General features: G+C 40.5%; 2 pseudogenes; both read left to right on the top strand.

The window, feature by feature from the left end:
* Positions 1–4,498: 4,498 nt before the first annotated feature.
* LOC127974320 (serine/threonine-protein kinase pim-3-like) lies at positions 4,499–5,663 on the top strand (annotated as a pseudogene).
* An 11,295-nt stretch (positions 5,664–16,958) lies between these two features.
* LOC127974319 (serine/threonine-protein kinase pim-3-like) lies at positions 16,959–17,850 on the top strand (annotated as a pseudogene).
* The last annotated feature ends 244 nt before the right edge of the window (positions 17,851–18,094 follow it).

Here is an 18,094-nt window from a genome sequence, read left to right as displayed (position 1 = left end):
CAATCTGATTTTTTTTTTCTGGTTAGGAAAATGTCAGTCAGTGAGTGACGTAAACTTTAAATTAAACATGAAGGAAAGCGCATCCGCCAAACTCGCTACGTTTCGTTGTGTTTAATCCTGAAGCGTGTCCACGGCAGGATTTCATCCAACAAGATAAACATCGGGCCACGCCGCTAGCGAGAACGCGGCAGCTGTGTGAGCCGTCATAAACTGGCCATCTTTGCCAGCCTCTTGTGCCGTCTCTCAAACTCTGAAGACTGAATTGTGCAGAGTGTCTGAGGGGGAGCTCAAATGATTGATCAGTTCAATGACGCTCGAGGTGCCTTTGCTGCAAGACAGTCAATGTTAGAGCGTGGGGGTTGAGAACGAGAGGCTTTTCGCTAAGAACTGCCATAAGAGAAGTAAATTTGCCGAAATTAGACACGACTCGATATGCCTTCGACGAGACTTAGGCCGCGGCCGAGTTCGGCGTGATCCGTTCGGCTAGAGAGGTAGTCAACACGGCATCACTGTATAATAGCAGTCATGTCACTGACATGGCGGCGTTCGTGACACGTGTTGATTAAGGTTGCTTCCAGGACCTCAAAAACTCTTGGTGGAGGACCGTGAGAAGGGTAGCGGCTCATGGGGGCGGGGGGGTTGGGGGTGGCGATAGTTTATCCACCACGCGGATAGCCACATAAATAGCTCACTGAGGAAGGGGAGGCGCGTTTCTCCTGTCCACTCGGAGGGAGAGAACCGCGTATGCCGGCCAGAGCCTACTCTGAGTTCGAAGCCGCAGTTAGACAAACATAGTAGAAAAAGCAAATCTGCTCTGATTAACACGCTCGAGTGGGGGAGAGCGAGCAAGTGGAAAAACTCCAGTGCATCACTGTATTCATAGTCAAGCCGCACATCTCGCCCCAAACAACACCTCGTGCGGGGCCTCGGCGACCACAGAAGCGAACGGTGGGGGTTAGACACGAGGCGACTTAAGAAATACACTACAGAGCGCGGATACCTTTATTTTTTTTTTTATTATTTTTTTTTTTTAACCATAGCCGTAGGCTATCACAGAGAGAACATGTAAAGAAGGCTGCTAACGAATCTCTCATGAGTGCCTCTTTGTGATAAACCCATTATACGGCTCTTACCTTTCGTTGACTCATCGCGGAGGAGTTAAGGAGTTAAACACTGCTCGTAGAAACCGCTGGAGAACGCGAGATGAGTCTTAGGGCACAGATGATTCGCTTCCCTGAAGGAATGAAATCTGAGCGAAATGGCGCACGGCACCCAGGTATACGATTCGTGCGCATGCGTAGAGCTGTGACAAGCGCTATTTGTCCAATAGGTTTGGCGGGATTGTATAGGGCTTCAGACATTCGTCACACCGAAGGTGTTCCCATAGTGGTGACGTCACCGCAGCATTGAAGTGACCTATGAAAGGGAACTTGAACATCTCCACAAGCTGTGAGGAGGCTACAGTAGCAAAGACCTTTTCAATTAGGCCTATTGTTTATGCTTTTGGATCTGAATTTTTTCTATCAATAATCAGGCTTAATATTTTGTATTTTAGGTTCATTTTGATCACAAAGTATGCGCTGCCTGCAAATGTAATTGTGCAAGTGTAATTTGTTTATTATTTCTCATAATATTAATATCGGAGCTGTGAAAGTTTAAGTTTCAGCAGGGGTGGTTCTAGGGTGAGTGGAGATCCTGGGCTTAGCCCAGAAAAATACATGAATGTGACTTTTTATTTTAATAAATCAGAAAGATTTACCTTTTTTAAAATATACAAAAACAATAAAAACAAAAAAACAAATTTAAAACATTTTATTTAAAGTTTATCTCTTGTATCCTGACACATATGCTGATGTTGTGTCTCTATCTCACTTTTTTTTTGTCTCTGTCTCTGTTTTATTTTATTTTCCAATCAAGCCTGACTGGCTACACTCGTCCTGGTAGAACAGGGATAAGAAGCAAACATTAAGCAGTGCACTGACACACTCTTACTCTACAAAGATATCTGGTCAAAGGACTTTATCTCTGTGTTTATGTACACTTAAAGCCAAGTATAATTATAAACGCAGGGCTCTATACACTTATATTTTTGAAGGAGCACTTACACAGCACTTACAAATTGCATAAATAATTTTATGAGGCAAATGTATCAAATATAAAATTTGGAATACAGAAATATGAAATTATGAAAAAAAAAAAAAATTGAATGGTACTTTGCCACTAGGTGGCGGCATGCCACTGCCTTAATGAGTGAGACAGTGAGTCGGTCAGTCATTTAATCAATGGATTCGTTAGAAACGGATGATTCATTCAGAAAAAGTGTGTGTGCGTGTGTGTGTCTGTGTGTGTCCTAAAGACTATGCTGCGCAACCGTTAACTGTTAGATGTTCAAAATGTAACGTTAATTCAGACACATTTTAAAAATAAACACACCTAAAAATAAATATAATAATATGATTAAAAGTTACAGATACCTGAAGCTGATGTATCTTGGTGTTCAAGTGTTTTGGCTGGGGGGAGGGGTTACTTCCTTTTTTGAAGAAGAAGAAGATTAATTTTGAAATATCCATTTTAATTTTCAAATGAATTGATCTAGTAAAATACTACACGCCATCAAACCGCCTGGCTCCAAAAGATCTCATTTCATTGGCTGGATCGTACAGACGCTCATCGCTGGTTGGCCAGTTTCCATGTCAGTCAGAAGCACTAGACTCAGTGGGCGGTTTTCGTCGGGTTTGAATGACAACGCGTTACTTACTTGGGTAAATTTACAAGTACAGACACTGTGGACGTGAGAGTCGAGAGATATTTACTTAAATTCTAATATAAATTACTTTATTGGGCATGAAAACTCATTGATGGCATGGTGGTAATAAAAATATTCGGGGCTTTACTGAAAACATTCGGGGCTCCAGCCCCATTAGCCCACCCCTAACGCTATAATAACCTTATAATAATCATTATCTCAGTGAACATATTTTTTCCAGCTCTTAAAAAAATAACTTTGTAAAGGTTTTATTTTACAGATATCTCACCAGTCGGCGCACATTACGTCACGAAAGTAACGTTACAGGACATCATGCTACAGTCTGCAGCGCGAGCTCGATTGTGCGTGAATCGAATCTGAGTTGCTATAGCAACCTGTAAGTTCCATCTGCAGCTATAAAAATCTGAAGTCTTCTGTTTCTGATTGTTGTGTGTTTGAAGACGAGACTCTCGAGACACACTTTTATGTCTGAAGGAGTTCGGAGCATTTCTGAGTTTAGATTATTCTGAGGAGAGTTTTATTTGATTTATTTGGTTTCAGGTGTTATTTCTTTTTCTTATCTATTATTTCTTTTCTCATTGTGAAGGAGAGATATTAAGGATATTTTCGATGGCTCACATGGGCGAAAGACAAGGTGAGTGTTTTAATTTTTCATATTTGTTTGTTTGGTTTGAAGTTGTATTGTTAGACTGCCCTTACATTAATAACGCTGTGCAGTTTAGCAGATTTATCTCGAACACTAGTGAAATAAGCACATATTGTACCTTTTTTATAAAAAGTGTATTATGTGTCACTTCACATGATTGGTTTCATCTCGGATGTGCATTATTTTCAATAATAATCTGACCAGAGTCGATTATTCCACTTATACCACGGTTAACAAACCTCAAGACATTGTTGAGCTGATTTATTTGAAGAAATTCATTAAAAGCAGAAGAAAGTCAAACAGTGTGAAACAGTGAAGTGGTGCTCTCTCAGCTTTGGGTCGCTCCAGATCCACTGCTGTTTTAACCCAGATGGCTGCTGGTCAGGAGGCTGGGAGACAGTGTGGAGACCACATTCAGAAAGCACTGTCAACCCCGACCCGGCCTGGCTATATCTGTCCTGTGCCTTCTGAGTCGACTCAAAGGAAGAGGAAGAGACAGAGCTCGGAGGATGAAGATCCCAGACCCACCAAACGCTCTGCTGAAGGTCAGGCTGATTCTCAAGACATGGCTGAATTAAGTGATTTGCCATTGACATGTTCATTCACTGATGATGATTACAGGAACAGTCTTGTAGTCGCCTGTTTTCTCATTTCTTGTGATCGTGTGATTGTTGCAGATGCGTATATAAAGGGCCCAATGCTGGGTCAAGGTGGATTCGGCTCTGTGTTTGCTGGGACCCGCAGCTCTGATGGATTGCCAGTAAGACATTTTCTTTCCTCCTCGATTCATTCAAACAGCCCTCATTCACGACACTCGTGACATAAACTGTATTTAATCTGTACGGAGCTTGAGATTATTGTCATCATTAGCAGGTGTAAAATACTGTGGTTCATCTGTCTGCAGGTGGCCATCAAGTACGTGACTAAAGACGAGGAGCACGAGGACGTGGAAGTGGTAAGTTCAGTCACTTGTAGGGTTTGATACACACATAAAGCCACACTCAGGCCTCTAGCGATGACTCAAGGGTCTGCTGTCTCTGCCGCTGCAGGAAGGTCAGGGTCTGCTGCCGCTGGAGGTCGCGTTGATGACCCGAGTCAATTCAGCTCCTGTCTGTCCCAGTGTCCTGAAGCTGCTGGAGTGGTTTGACCATCCCGAACGCTACGTCATGATCCTGGAACGGCCGGATCCTTGCCAGGATCTCCACAGTTTCTGTGAGGAGAACGGCTGTCTGGATGAGAGCCAGGCCAAGAAGGTGCTGCTGCAGCTCATCGACGCTCTCAAACACTGCGAGAGCCGCGGCGTCTTCCACCGGGACGTCAAGCCACAGAACCTGCTCATTTGCACCGATACCAGCGAGATCAAGCTGCTGGACTTTGGCTGCGGACACCTCCTGAAGGACTCGCAGTATGAAGAGTTTGCAGATTGGTCAGGAGGAGATCTCTGTGGAAGTGTGTGTTTTGGACTGGAAGCGTTTGAGCTGATCTCTTGCTCTTCTGGGGTCTCTCAGGCACTCTTTCATACGCCCCTCCGGAGTGGTTTCGTTCCCACAGCTATCGTGCCGGAGCAGCCACTGCTTGGTCGCTGGGTGTGACGCTCTACAAGCTCCTGTGCGGCTCTCTACCTTTCCAAAGCGCACAGAGGGTTCGCAGACTGCGCTTCCCGAGTCACCTGTCTGCAGGCAAGAGATGGCAAACATGCAGCTGTTCACAGTCAGAAATCAGGGCCGGAGCGAGCAGAAGTTGATGTTGTGTTGCTCAAGTACTGTGTTGTATGTGACAGACTGCCGTCAGTTGATTAGATGGTGTCTTAGAGCAGCAGCGGACGAGCGTCCCAGCTTACAGGACATTGAACAGCATCCCTGGTTACGCTCCACAGGTGGCCAATCACAGCACACTCATCTCAATGACTCCGTGTTGATTGGACAGTTGGATTGTCCTGTCAGGATCAATGTAGGTAACGGTCTGTAATTGTGAACATAGTGTGAGCAGGAGTGCAGGACACAGGAGCAGCAGAGACAGCTGGACACCTGCAGTGAGGACGAGTGGACAGCAGGCGTTTCATGTGTTTTGTAATGCTGTGCTTCACTCTGGAGCGTGACTGAGGGCTCTGTGTGGATGCTGGAGGAGCTGGACACGCAGCGCCGGCTCAAACCAGAGTCCTGATGCTACAGAGATCCGCTCCAGACTGAGCCTAAACCAGCATGCAGAGACAAAAACATCAAAACCTTAGGAATTATTTAATTACTTAACTGAAACCTGCAGAAAACATTTCTGTTATTTGAAATAAAATAACCTTTAACTGAATCTAAAAATCTAAATCTTAATAAAAACCATAATAGCATCTCATTGTCACAGCTTGTTAAAAATAAAGATGTCGCAGTCGTCAGAAGAATGCAGATCAGATTTATTTTGCGTTAGCATGAAGCTGCAGTTTCACAAAACATGAATTACACTTACGAGTGAGAGTAAAATCAAAGAGTATAGAAGCCAAGAGGCGAAACTCAATAGAACGCTCCATAGCAACAGTTGTCCCCATTACGTCATTATGGACTGAAAACTGAAGCAAAACGACGAGAAATAATGGGAGTCAATGGCACTGAAAAACTTAACATAACAAAAACTTAACATAACTTATTCCTTTCTGGCCGTCATATCTAAATATGAAAACAATTTAAAATCCATTAATGAGGATGACCGACGTTAAATGACAGAAAATATACGTCTATGTGTCGGTTATGCATGGCCTAATTACCCTTAGGAAAATAGTATTTTGGGACAAAATATTACTATAGAAGTACTATAAGACTACTATAGAAATACTATAGCGTCTCTAGGATATTATAGAGGTATTACAGAACATAACATACTTCTGTGGTGTTATGTAATACCTCTATAATATTTAAGCTGCTATAGTATTTCTATAGTAGTCTTATAGTACTTCTGTAGTATGTCCCAAATTACTATAGGCCTAGTATTCTTATAAGATTACTATAATATTTTGTCCCAAAATACTATAAGATTCCTATAGTACTTTTTCGTAAGGGTATGTCCCTCACCGAATCGCCTTCATTAGCCTACCACTTACGGTTTGCAAAGATACAATTGTAAAATTACTGCAAACCTTTAATCTATCAATATTTATGTTCTATTATGCATTTTCCTAGTTATATGAATAACAGAAATTCATGAAATAATATATATAGGCAGAGACACAGTAATAAGATTTATTCAAATGTTGATTTTGACATTAGTGAACATCACCATATATATGATTTGGAAAAATAAATAAAATTATAAATGAGCATTTCTAAAGACAGTTCATCTTTTACATAATTTCACAAAAATATTAACAACTTGTTTTTCAACATCTTCAGTGAAAGTGCACACAGAAAACGTTTCAATGGCAAGAACAAAATCAATCTGTGAATGTCCTCTTACAGACGGAAAGGTACAAAAAAAGATGTGCAATCTAGCAAGTGCACACATGAACTATAAACAGTACTAAAATGGAGGTGGTGCCATAAGATCTCGGTTATTAATCTATTGTGTGTGCATTTGTGTATGAGAAGTTTGTTTGTATTTTTTTTTTCTTTTTGTGGGAGAAGAGGCATTGACATAGAATGGAAGCATTAGTCAAAAAGGTGTATAATCTAGCAAATGCACACATGAACAAAAAATAACTCTGACCATCTTTCGGAAACTAGTGTACTACTAGCCAGTTCAAGTTTTGTATAGATTTCTAAAAACGAACAGCAAAACCTCTACACTAGTAGAGATTTGAACAAACAAACAATAAATATCAGTTCAAGTTTTGTATAGATTTCTAAAAATGAACAATAACTGATTGGAAGAACTGATCCTTTGAACTGATTGATAGAACGGCTGATATTACAGTTTTATATTACACATACACATCAGATGGTCTTTTGAACTGGCTGCTGTGGAAAGGGGCACCGCACGCCCTGTAGGTCCGATGCAGCTGATCCAAAGGTATGCCATGAAGGGATGCATTCCTTAGATTTTGGACCCACCTGGCACACCTGCAATGTATATATATTAAACATGATGAATAAATGTTTTCAAGTGTCAAAATTATTTTGAACAAGAAAATAGCATTGCACTTTATGCAGAAATGCAGAGACTAGGCTATCTGCATATTTGTCTGGTAATCGGTAACACCATTAATGTCCATGCAATTGGGTGTGACTGGAGATAATATAATATGAACATTTTTAAAAATTGCATTGATCTCAGACCTATTCCCTCTTTACTCTAGTTGTCATTTTCCACAGTACATTTGATGCTACAACTCAAATGCACTTTTGCAATTGCTGATAGACCTTGACTGTCAGACACATAATTGAAGATCATAGCATTAACTTCTGTTACACTTAAATCTATTTATAGTGCGAACATAAAATGGCATTGCACCTGGTGTGCATTTTCATGTAGCTAAAGCACGCACGGGATAGCAATTGCTATCTGGGTGCAAACACTTTGCCTCAGTTAAATGTACCATTCATTTTGGTCAGGCATTAAGCAAAATTAAGTAACTTCTCCTGTTGCATACCATCAACACACAGTAGTAGATTGTGATTTCTGTTATTTAATTTTAAGCTGGTGCGGGTTTTAATCAACTCATGCAAGCATCTTTCATTTAGCATTCCCTGCTAAAAGAAATTCCCGCCAGGTTGAGCCTGAAAATTGTTAACGTTACCATTTCATCCACCACACTCAAAACACCAATTTTATTCTTAAAAAAGCACGTCTATGCTATGGAAAATAAATCCGATCTAATAATATGTCAATCATTAGTTTATAAGGCAAACTTGACAGAGATGCACTAGCCTAACATTCATTTACCAATGCTAACAATGCTGTCGTTCACATTCAACATTCAAGTTAAAGGGGGGGTGAAATGCTATTTCATGCATACTGAGTTTTTTACACTGTTAAAGAGTTGGATTCCCATGCTAAACATGGACAAAGTTTCAAAAATTAAGTTGTACGTTTGAAGGAGTATTTTTGTTCCCAAAATACTCCTTCCAGTTTGTCGCAAGTTTCGGAAAGTTTTTTTCGAGTATGGCTCTGTGTGACGTTAGATGGAGCGGAATTTCCTTATATGGGTCCTGAGGCACGTCTGCCGGAAGAGCGCGCTCCTGTATAGCAGAGCACTGAGAGCACAAAAGAAGTGTGTTTTTGGTTGCCAGGGCAAGACAACCCTGCACAGATTACCAAAAGAGAAACAGCATTAAGGGACCAGTGGATGGAGTTCATTTTTACAGAGCATCAACGGAGTTGTGCAAGTGTTTGTGTTTGTTCCCTGCATTTCGAAGATGCTTGTTTTACAAACAAGACCCAGTTTGACACCGGATTTGCGTATCATTTATTTCTTAAGGATGATGCAATCCCAATGAAAAAGGGTCACGATCGTGTGTTGTAACCGCAGGCGGTGAGTAAAACTGCTTAAAATATCTCTGCTTCCTTGTTAGTGCGTCCCCTCCCATGCCGGAGACCCGGGTTTGAGCCCCGCTCGGAGCGAGTTGTTGCTGCTGCTGCTCTCGTTCAGTTTCAGCCTCGGGATCATAAATACACGGCTGAATCTGACTGTTAGCCATGGTTTGTTTTGGATGATGGTTTTTTTTCCTCACGGTAATGTCAAAACTTCCAAACGCTCTCAATGCAAAAGCCTACTGGCGCACGTGATTCTTTAGCTCCGCCCACACGTCACGCCTCCAGCTGGTCGTGTTTTTCCGGGAAAAATCAGTACAGACTATCTTTCTCTTATGAATATAATAAAACTAAAGACTTTTTGGAGTTATGAAGGATGCAGTACTACTCTATAGGTACTCAAGATTAACAGGATATTGAGTGAAAACGAGCATTTCACCCCCCCTTTAAATCACGACATCATTAAAATATTTCTACTTAAATGAGTTATACCTTTGTGCATCCTTTGGAAATCGATGAAATGCCAAATCGCTTCTGGTGGACTGGTAATTTTTGCAATTTATTGCAGAACACTGCTTGTGTTTTGACCACTTGCTCATCTTCTTCACAGTTTGGTTGTGTGGCGCGCAAACTGGCGCTAACGATTTCAGCAGCTTTCAGTCCATAATGGCGGCGGCGCCTCCGCAGCGCCATCTACAGACTGTTACCCATAACACAACAGAGTTTCGCCTCTTGGGCTTCTATACTCTTTGGTAAAATGCTGCAAATAATTTTTTCTTGCGCTTGAAACACGATTTGCACCTTTACAAAGCTTCTCTTGTGCAGCAAATTTTTAACTCACAGTCTTATGTACACTTCCACAACTCCTGCCCTGCAAATATAAATATAAATATATGCAAATATTGTAGGCATTGTTTTACCTTCATTAATGACTGTGTTATTTAAATGTAGTTTTATAACAAAGTTCGAGAGGAGCAGTCGCAGTTCATTAACCTGATTAACACAAGTGGAGACCAATCAGTAATCAACTCATGACAAGGTGTAAATAACAGCAGAACCTACCTCTGTTCATTGACAGTTTTCAGCATCCCTCCTCCACCCCATTCTCCTCACTATAGATCCATCTACTCTTACCACAACCGGGGGGAGTACTCTGGGTTCGGGCCACATCCCGAGCTCGGAGCCCTCCACCCGGACAGCACGCCAAATACGCATAAACTTACTGTATTAATATACAAAGATGTGAACTCGTGAAACTAGTTTAAAGCCAAACAGGAGAAACACTGAGCAACAAACGAGACAGCCAGAAGGCTTTTCAATCTAAACATTGCCATCATTTACCATGTTAACACTCACTGCACCATGGGATTGTGACAGAAATGTGGGATATTCACACTGAATTTCATTAAGTAAAAAAAAAAAAACCTTGTTCAGAATAAATATAAAAACCTTATAAAAGGTTGGTATTATTTTTATAGATGCTACTGATTTTAATGAACAAAAATGTTATCTCTGCATCCTAATGTGCATTTCTAAGAGACAAAAAAGTGTTTTTATTATTAATATTATCAGGCAACCCAAACCTATTTCTGGATTTTAAACGATATCACTCATTAGAACATGCAGAAAACTGAGAAATAAATTTTTCTATTTAGATATGTATTTTGTAAAGAAACGTTAATGGTCTGGTTTCTACAACTTTCACTTTAGAACATAAATGTAGCTTTAAACTGGAGAAAAATAAAGATTTGACTTATATTGTGATAATTATCGATATCAACTTATATGAAAAAAAAAAAAATTGTGAATTTTTTTTTGGCCTATCGCCCAGCTCTTAGATGAAGATACAGAAGTGCCTTGATGCCTTCCTTGGAGTGTGTCCTCTGAAGACAGCATTTTTCAGTTTAAGAATGTAGCCGAAATTTCAATGGTTCAATCTCTGTGAACCCGTCAATCAGGCGAGTACATCGAGAGCGCCCCCCAGCGGCGAACCGAGTGTTTTTACAGTCTATGAGTTTGACCTGATCTCGGATCAGTTTCATCAATTTTTAGAATTGTTTATGAGACATCTGAGAAATTAAAAGGATGAGAAGTAGTTAATAGTCTCTAACTGGCCTCTGTATAAAATCTCTTCATAAAACATATAAAGCAAGCCCTGCTAATGAATATAAAACATTTTTAAAACCACATACTATACAGGCACTTCATATTTAATGGTATTTTATTATTTTTATAGCATTTAATGTATTAAACTTTCAATAAAATGTGCTTATGAAGCGGTGTAAGCATGTTTTAGCCTGAAGTGTTTTATTTGTTTGCATGTACACAGTTTTGACCAGCAGGCGTCACTAGCGATCAGTAGGCACTTCGAAAACAGTGATTCCAAGTCTGCTTTTTATCATAGACAGTAAAAGAAATGGACACAGCGACCCCATTGAAACTCAATTGAGACAAGTGAAGCCCATTTTTAGCGTTTTTTAGCACTTCCGTTTCTGACGCGCAGACTCAAACTAAGCTTGACGACGTCAGCAACCTGTCTGACAGACGTAAATCTTCTAGTAGTTGTGCGTGCAAACTGCCATCGTTAATCTTGCAGAGACGCCGAGCTTGAGCGGGGAGTTCTTTGTCGTGAGTGAGCAGGAGTAAGTATTCTGATTAATTATTTTGTATAGTATTTTAAAATGTAACGCCAGTGTGCCATATTAAGTTAATTGCCTGCGAGCTTCTCCTCCTGTCTGTACGGTAATGCGACAGAGAGTCGAGTGGTTATGACGCAATCGTTAGCCTATTTTTACAAAAACTGTTTCTACGGGGCCATAATGTAACATAGAAGGTAATGGAGCCCTTTATACATTGTCGTGTATCTTTAGAAATAAATACTGGACAAACGGAGTCTTTACACACCTTAGATGTAAAGTTATTCTCTGTCAAAGTGACGCCAAAATGAATGGTAGTCAATGGGATGCTAACGCAAGTGAAGTTCTGCTACAAGATGGCGGCACGCGGCCGACTTCAACTTCCGGTCGAGTTCCTTGCCGCCTGCTTATTATACAGTCCTCATTATACTCTGTCCCTCCCTTTTCCCCATATACACAGGAGACAGCAGAGTTTTTTTCCCACCCACATCCTGCTTCTAATTGGCTCTGACCCAGATGGGAACGAGTACTAGCCAATCAGAGACAGAGCAGGGCAATCTGATTTTTTTTCTGGTTAGGAAAACGTCATCAGTGAGTGACGTAAACTTTTAATAAATGCGCGCGAGTGTGACTGATGGTGACTGACTGGACTGTAGGAGAGTTTGTATTATGCAATAAAAAAAAATAAAGAATTTGTGAATTCTGGATGATATTTATTTGTGTGTGCAAATTTTAATCACTAAATGTTTACTGTGTGTGTACTTGGTACATCAGTCTATATTTTATATTGACATACGTGATGTACGTATGTGATGTCACCGCGCTACAGTCTGCAGCAATATATATATATATATATATACACACAAACTTATATTTATATATCATTGCACTTTTTGATTGCTTCAACTGTTCTCATTTGAAAGTCATGTTGGATAAAAGCATCTACTAAATAACTAAATGTATATTACTTCCTCAATTCAGCGGGGCATGGAGGTGATCAGTTTATGGCACTGCTGTGGTGGTATGGAAGCCCAGGTTTCTTTGACTGAGGGGAATTAATTTTTTGGTCTCTTGCACTGAATTTTTTTCATTCATCCAATAAAAAACAAAAAATAGAGTTTTAAGATTTAATCAAAACAAAAAATCTTAAGAAATTAATTTTTATAGTTTTCATAGACATAGTAAATATTGTGTAGGGCAAGTTATTTATTTTTCAGTTAAAAAATATAGATGTGAAATCATTACCCTACATATTTTAATTGGATGAATGAAAACATTTTCAGTGTAATTTCAAAGTTAAATCTATATCAGTTGTTGTTGTTTTTTGTTGTTTTTTTTTCAAGTAAAAGGAACGTTCATGCATTTTTTTTTTCTGTTTTATTTTAATTCAATTCCAAATGTTAATTTAAAAACACAGCAAAATATACATTTTTATCTGAAAACATTTCCCCATAAAACATGAAAAAAATTGTTTAACAAACTAACATAAAACAGTTTATCTCAGAATCACAACAAATGGCATCAAAACTATAAGGTTTTATTCCACAATATTGGCAGTCCTTAATTTTTGGGTGCTAACTCACCTTTTCTGAGGTTGAGCATTTCCTGCTGAATAAAATATAAAGTGCTTTTCAAATACTTAGTCCAGGTGCAGGGCATAAATCAGTCTGAAAAAAAAAAACAATTACATAGACGGCCTGAAATTGGTCAGTTCATTCATTACAAAGTTTTCTTCAAAGATGATTCCATCTCTAGATGGGTTATGTGTACTTGATCAACACTGAGGACTCTTACTGAGGTCTGTCCTGTCTTCATGGTATTGTTTGTCAACTCTGTTACAGAAAATCAGGCAATGTGTAGAGATAACAATAAATCATGAAAGGAAAAATCCTTGTATCATTAGACAAACAGTCCTTACATTACAATATTTGGAACTGAGATAAAATTGGCATACCCTGCATAACTTTAAAAAAATACCTATGTCTTCACAGAATTGTCCTCTTGGAGTAAATATTTTATTATTTATTTATTTTATTATTATATTCATCATCTCTAGGACTAATAGCTCACAGCGCTCTCTGCTGGTGAAAATAATCACAATCTAATCATAAATTAATCGTATGATATAATAATCATTATCTCAGTGAACATGTTTTTTTTTTCCAGCCCTTAAAAAAGCAACTTTGTAAAGGTTTTATTTTACACATATCTCACCAGTCGGCGCACATTACGTCACGAAAGTAATGTTACACGACGTCATGCTACAGTCTGCAGCGCGAGCTCGATTGTGCGTGAATCGAATCTGAGTTGCTATAGCAACCTGTAAGTTCCATCTGCAGCTATAAAAGTCTGAAGTCTTCTGTTTCTGATTGTTGTGTGTTTGAAGACGAGACTCTCGAGACACACTTTTATGTCTGAAGGAGTTCGGAGCATTTCTGAGTTTAGATTATTCTGAGGAGAGTTTTATTTCATATATTTGTTTTTGTTTGGTTTTAGGAGTTTCTTCTTTTTCTTATCTATTGTTTTCTTTTCTCATTGTGAAGGAGAGATATTAAGGATATTTTCGATGGCTCACATGGGCGAAAGACAAGGTGAGTGTTTTAATTTTTCATATTTGTTGTTGCTTTGGTTTGATGTTGTATTGTTAGATTACCCTTACATTAATAACGTTGTGCAGTTTAGCAGATTTATCTCGAACACTAGTGAAATAAGCACATATTGTACTCATTGAATATGAAAAACTGCCTTTTTTTTTAGTAAAGAAAGTGTATTATGTGTCACTTCACATTAGGGATGTCAAATTTCGATTATTTCCATGATCGATCGTCGTTTAAATTAACGATCAATTAATCGATTAATCGTTAACCATAATACTGCAAAATGCGTCTATTGCAGGCACACAGTCAGAGGTATGACAGGATGTGCAAAAGCCACACACACACACAAAACGCTTTCTCACTTGAATTAAAGAGGTTTTAATCTGAATAAAATGCTAGTAGCAGGATTATAAAATGAATAGATGCGATTATGATCATTTGATAAAATGAAGAGAGCGCGCCATACTTTTGAGGTCATTTTACTTTGTTGACAGTTTCCAATCCCGCACGGAGAACGCTGAACGCGCATCTTTAAATGGTTTTGTGGTGCTCGTTGTTGTATTTTAAAGCACAATTGCAATGTTTTCAACTGACATTATTGTATAAAATTATCCGAAATGTGGAGCGCGTGTGACTGCGCTGCACATTAAGTGAACTACATCGGCGCTGCTGCACCAAAACACAGTTGCTCACATTAATTTGATCCTGCTGGATTCTGTCCTAGAAAATGTCAGATTTTTAAAAATCCGGCATACAGCGCATTAGATCGTGACAGTGCATGCGTGCACACGAGGATGAGCGAGCGCGGCTTTGGCTAGATTTATTTGGAGGTTATTGCTCATGTCTCATTCGGCACAAATCGAAATGTTTCCATATTCGCAATGTATTTGAATGTTAAACTATTATTTATAATGTAAACTAGGCTTGTACTTAACACGCATTCGCATATAGACGGAAAAGATGATCCTCTTCATATGAGCTAAAACGTCCTTGGAACAGCAGAGAGGACCGGTATACTACGGTCTATTTAAACTGAATGCTCCAGGAATGTGTCGGTCACAGCGCCTATTAATCGCTGTTTTGAATCCAGCAATTATTTATTTAGAAATGATAAGATCTGATTATGACAAGTGTGGTATAAAAGCTTTGTTTATTAGAGGAATAATAGGTTAACTGGAAAATGTTACATCGCGACCATGCTTTTGGACCCCATAGTCTTCATTTACGCGGCTTTGTTCTGGTTTGCCGGTTGGTCACGAATTTCCACAAATTCAGTATATTTAGTTATTGTTTCTTTTCCTTAATCTTCATAGTCTAACCCTCTAATTTCCCAGGTTTATTTTATTATCTTTCGCTTTTAATAACTGTTTTCGCATCTCTTACTGTGGTAAACATGGGAAGGGAAATTAAAGATTTAATGAATTAAGAATTCGTTCGATTTATTAATTTGTTCCCTTATTTCACTTAAATCATGGGTTATTTAGGGAACAAAATTAATGAAACATGGACAATTGCCACATTAATAATTCGTAGGAATTAATTAACAAGTTGTAGGAATGAATAGACTACCTGTCCTGTCACTGTGTCCCGCAGCCCTGCAAAGCGCACGATATAAAACAGTTATCTGATGAAATGATTAGTAACTACATTTCTATTGCATTTAATGTTGAAGAACTTTTATGTTGTTTCTATTTTAATGTACTTTAAAGTTTAAATCACATTAAAAGCTTAATTTGTACATTGTGAATGAATGATGATGCTTTTATATATCGTCACCGTCACTCACAGCCGCTCGCACGTGTTGAGTGCGCATGAGCCGCACGCAGCCCAACATTGAATCGGTTAACCGACCATCGATAGCCTTAATCGATTGCATCTCTTATCGACAATTAATCGATCATCGATTAATCGTTGACATCCCTACTTCACATGATTGGTTTCATCTGGGATGTGCATTATTTTCAATAATAATCTGACCAGAGTCAATTATTCCACTTATACCACGGTTAACAAATCTCAAGACATTGTTGAGCTGATTTATTTGAAGAAATTCATTAAAAGCAGAAGAAAGTCACACAGTGTGAAACAGTGAAGTGGTGCTCTCTCAGCTTTGGGTCGCTCCAGATCCACTGCTGTTTTAACCCAGATGGCTGCTGGTCAGGAGGCTGGGAGACAGTGTGGAGACCACATTCAGAAAGCACTGTCAACCCCGACCCGGCCTGGCTATATCTGTCCTGTGCCTTCTGAGTCGACTCAAAGGAAGAGGAAGAGACAGAGCTCGGAGGATGAAGATCCCAGACCCACCAAACGCTCTGCTGAAGGTCAGGCTGATTCTCAAGACATGGCTGAATTAAGTGATTTGCCATTGACATGTTCATTCACTGATGATGATTACAGGAACAGTCTTGTAGTCACCTGTTTTCTCATTTCTTGTGATCGTGTGATTGTTGCAGATGCGTATATAAAGGGCCCAATGCTGGGTCAAGGTGGATTCGGCTCTGTGTTTGCTGGGACCCGCAGCTCTGATGGATTGCCAGTAAGACATTTTCTTTCCTCCTCGATTCATTCAAACAGTCCTCATTCACGACACTCGTGACATAAACTGTATTTAATCTGTACGGAGCTTGAGGTTATTGTCTTCATTAGCAGGTGTAAAATACTGTGGTTCATCTGTCTGCAGGTGGCCATCAAGTACGTGACTAAAGACGAGGAGCACGAGGACGTGGAAGTTGTAAGTTCAGTCACATGTAGGGTTTGATACACACATAAAGCCACACTCAGGCCTCTAGCGATGACTCAAGGGTCTGCTGTCTCTGCCGCTGCAGGAAGGTCAGGGTCTGCTGCCGCTGGAGGTCGCGTTGATGACACGAGTCAATTCAGCTCCTGTCTGTCCCAGTGTCCTGAAGCTGCTGGAGTGGTTTGACCATCCCGAACGCTACGTCATGATCCTGGAACGGCCGGATCCTTGCCAGGATCTCCACAGTTTCTGTGAGGAGAACGGCTGTCTGGATGAGAGCCAGGCCAAGAAGGTGCTGCTGCAGCTCATCGACGCTCTCAAACACTGCGAGAGCCGCGGCGTCTTCCACCGGGACATCAAGCCACAGAACCTGCTCATTTGCACCGATACCAGCGAGATCAAGCTGCTGGACTTTGGCTGCGGACACCTCCTGAAGGACTCGCAGTATGAAGAGTTTGCAGGTTGGTCAGGAGGAGATCTCTGTGGAAGTGTGTGTTTTGGACTGGAAGCGTTTGAGCTGATCTCTTGCTCTTCTGGGGTCTCTCAGGCACTCTTTCATACGCCCCTCCGGAGTGGTTTCGTTCCCACAGCTATCGTGCCGGAGCAGCCACTGCTTGGTCGCTGGGTGTGACGCTCTACAAGCTCCTGTGCGGCTCTCTACCTTTCCAAAGCGCACGGAGGGTTCGCAGACTGCGCTTCCCGAGTCACCTGTCTGCAGGCAAGAGATGGCAAACATGCAGCTGTTCACAGTCAGAAATCAGGGCCGGAGCGAGCAGAAGTTGATGTTGTGTTGCTCAAGTACTGTGTTGTATGTGACAGACTGCCGTCAGTTGATTAGATGGTGTCTTAGAGCAGCAGCGGACGAGCGTCCCAGCTTACAGGACATTGAACAGCATCCCTGGTTACGCTCCACAGGTGGCCAATCACAGCACACTCATCTCAATGACTCCGTGTTGATTGGACAGTTGGATTGTCCTGTCAGGATCAATGTAGGTAACTGTCTGTAATTGTGAACATAGTGTAAGCAGGAGTGCAGGACACAGGAGCAGCAGAGACAGCTGGACACCTGCAGTGAGGACGAGAGGACAGCAGGCGTTTCATGTGTTTTGTAATGCTTTGCTTCACTCTGGAGCGTGACTGAGGGCTCTGTGTGGATGCTGGAGGAGCTGGACACGCAGCGCCGGCTCAAACCAGAGTCCTGATGCTACAGAGATCCGCTCCAGACTGAGCCTAAACCAGCATGCAGAGACAAAAACATCA

This window comes from Carassius gibelio, chromosome B16 (genome assembly GCF_023724105.1).
Source record: "Carassius gibelio isolate Cgi1373 ecotype wild population from Czech Republic chromosome B16, carGib1.2-hapl.c, whole genome shotgun sequence".
NCBI lineage: Eukaryota > Metazoa > Chordata > Actinopteri > Cypriniformes > Cyprinidae > Carassius > Carassius gibelio.
This window is presented reverse-complemented; position numbering and strand designations above follow the sequence as displayed.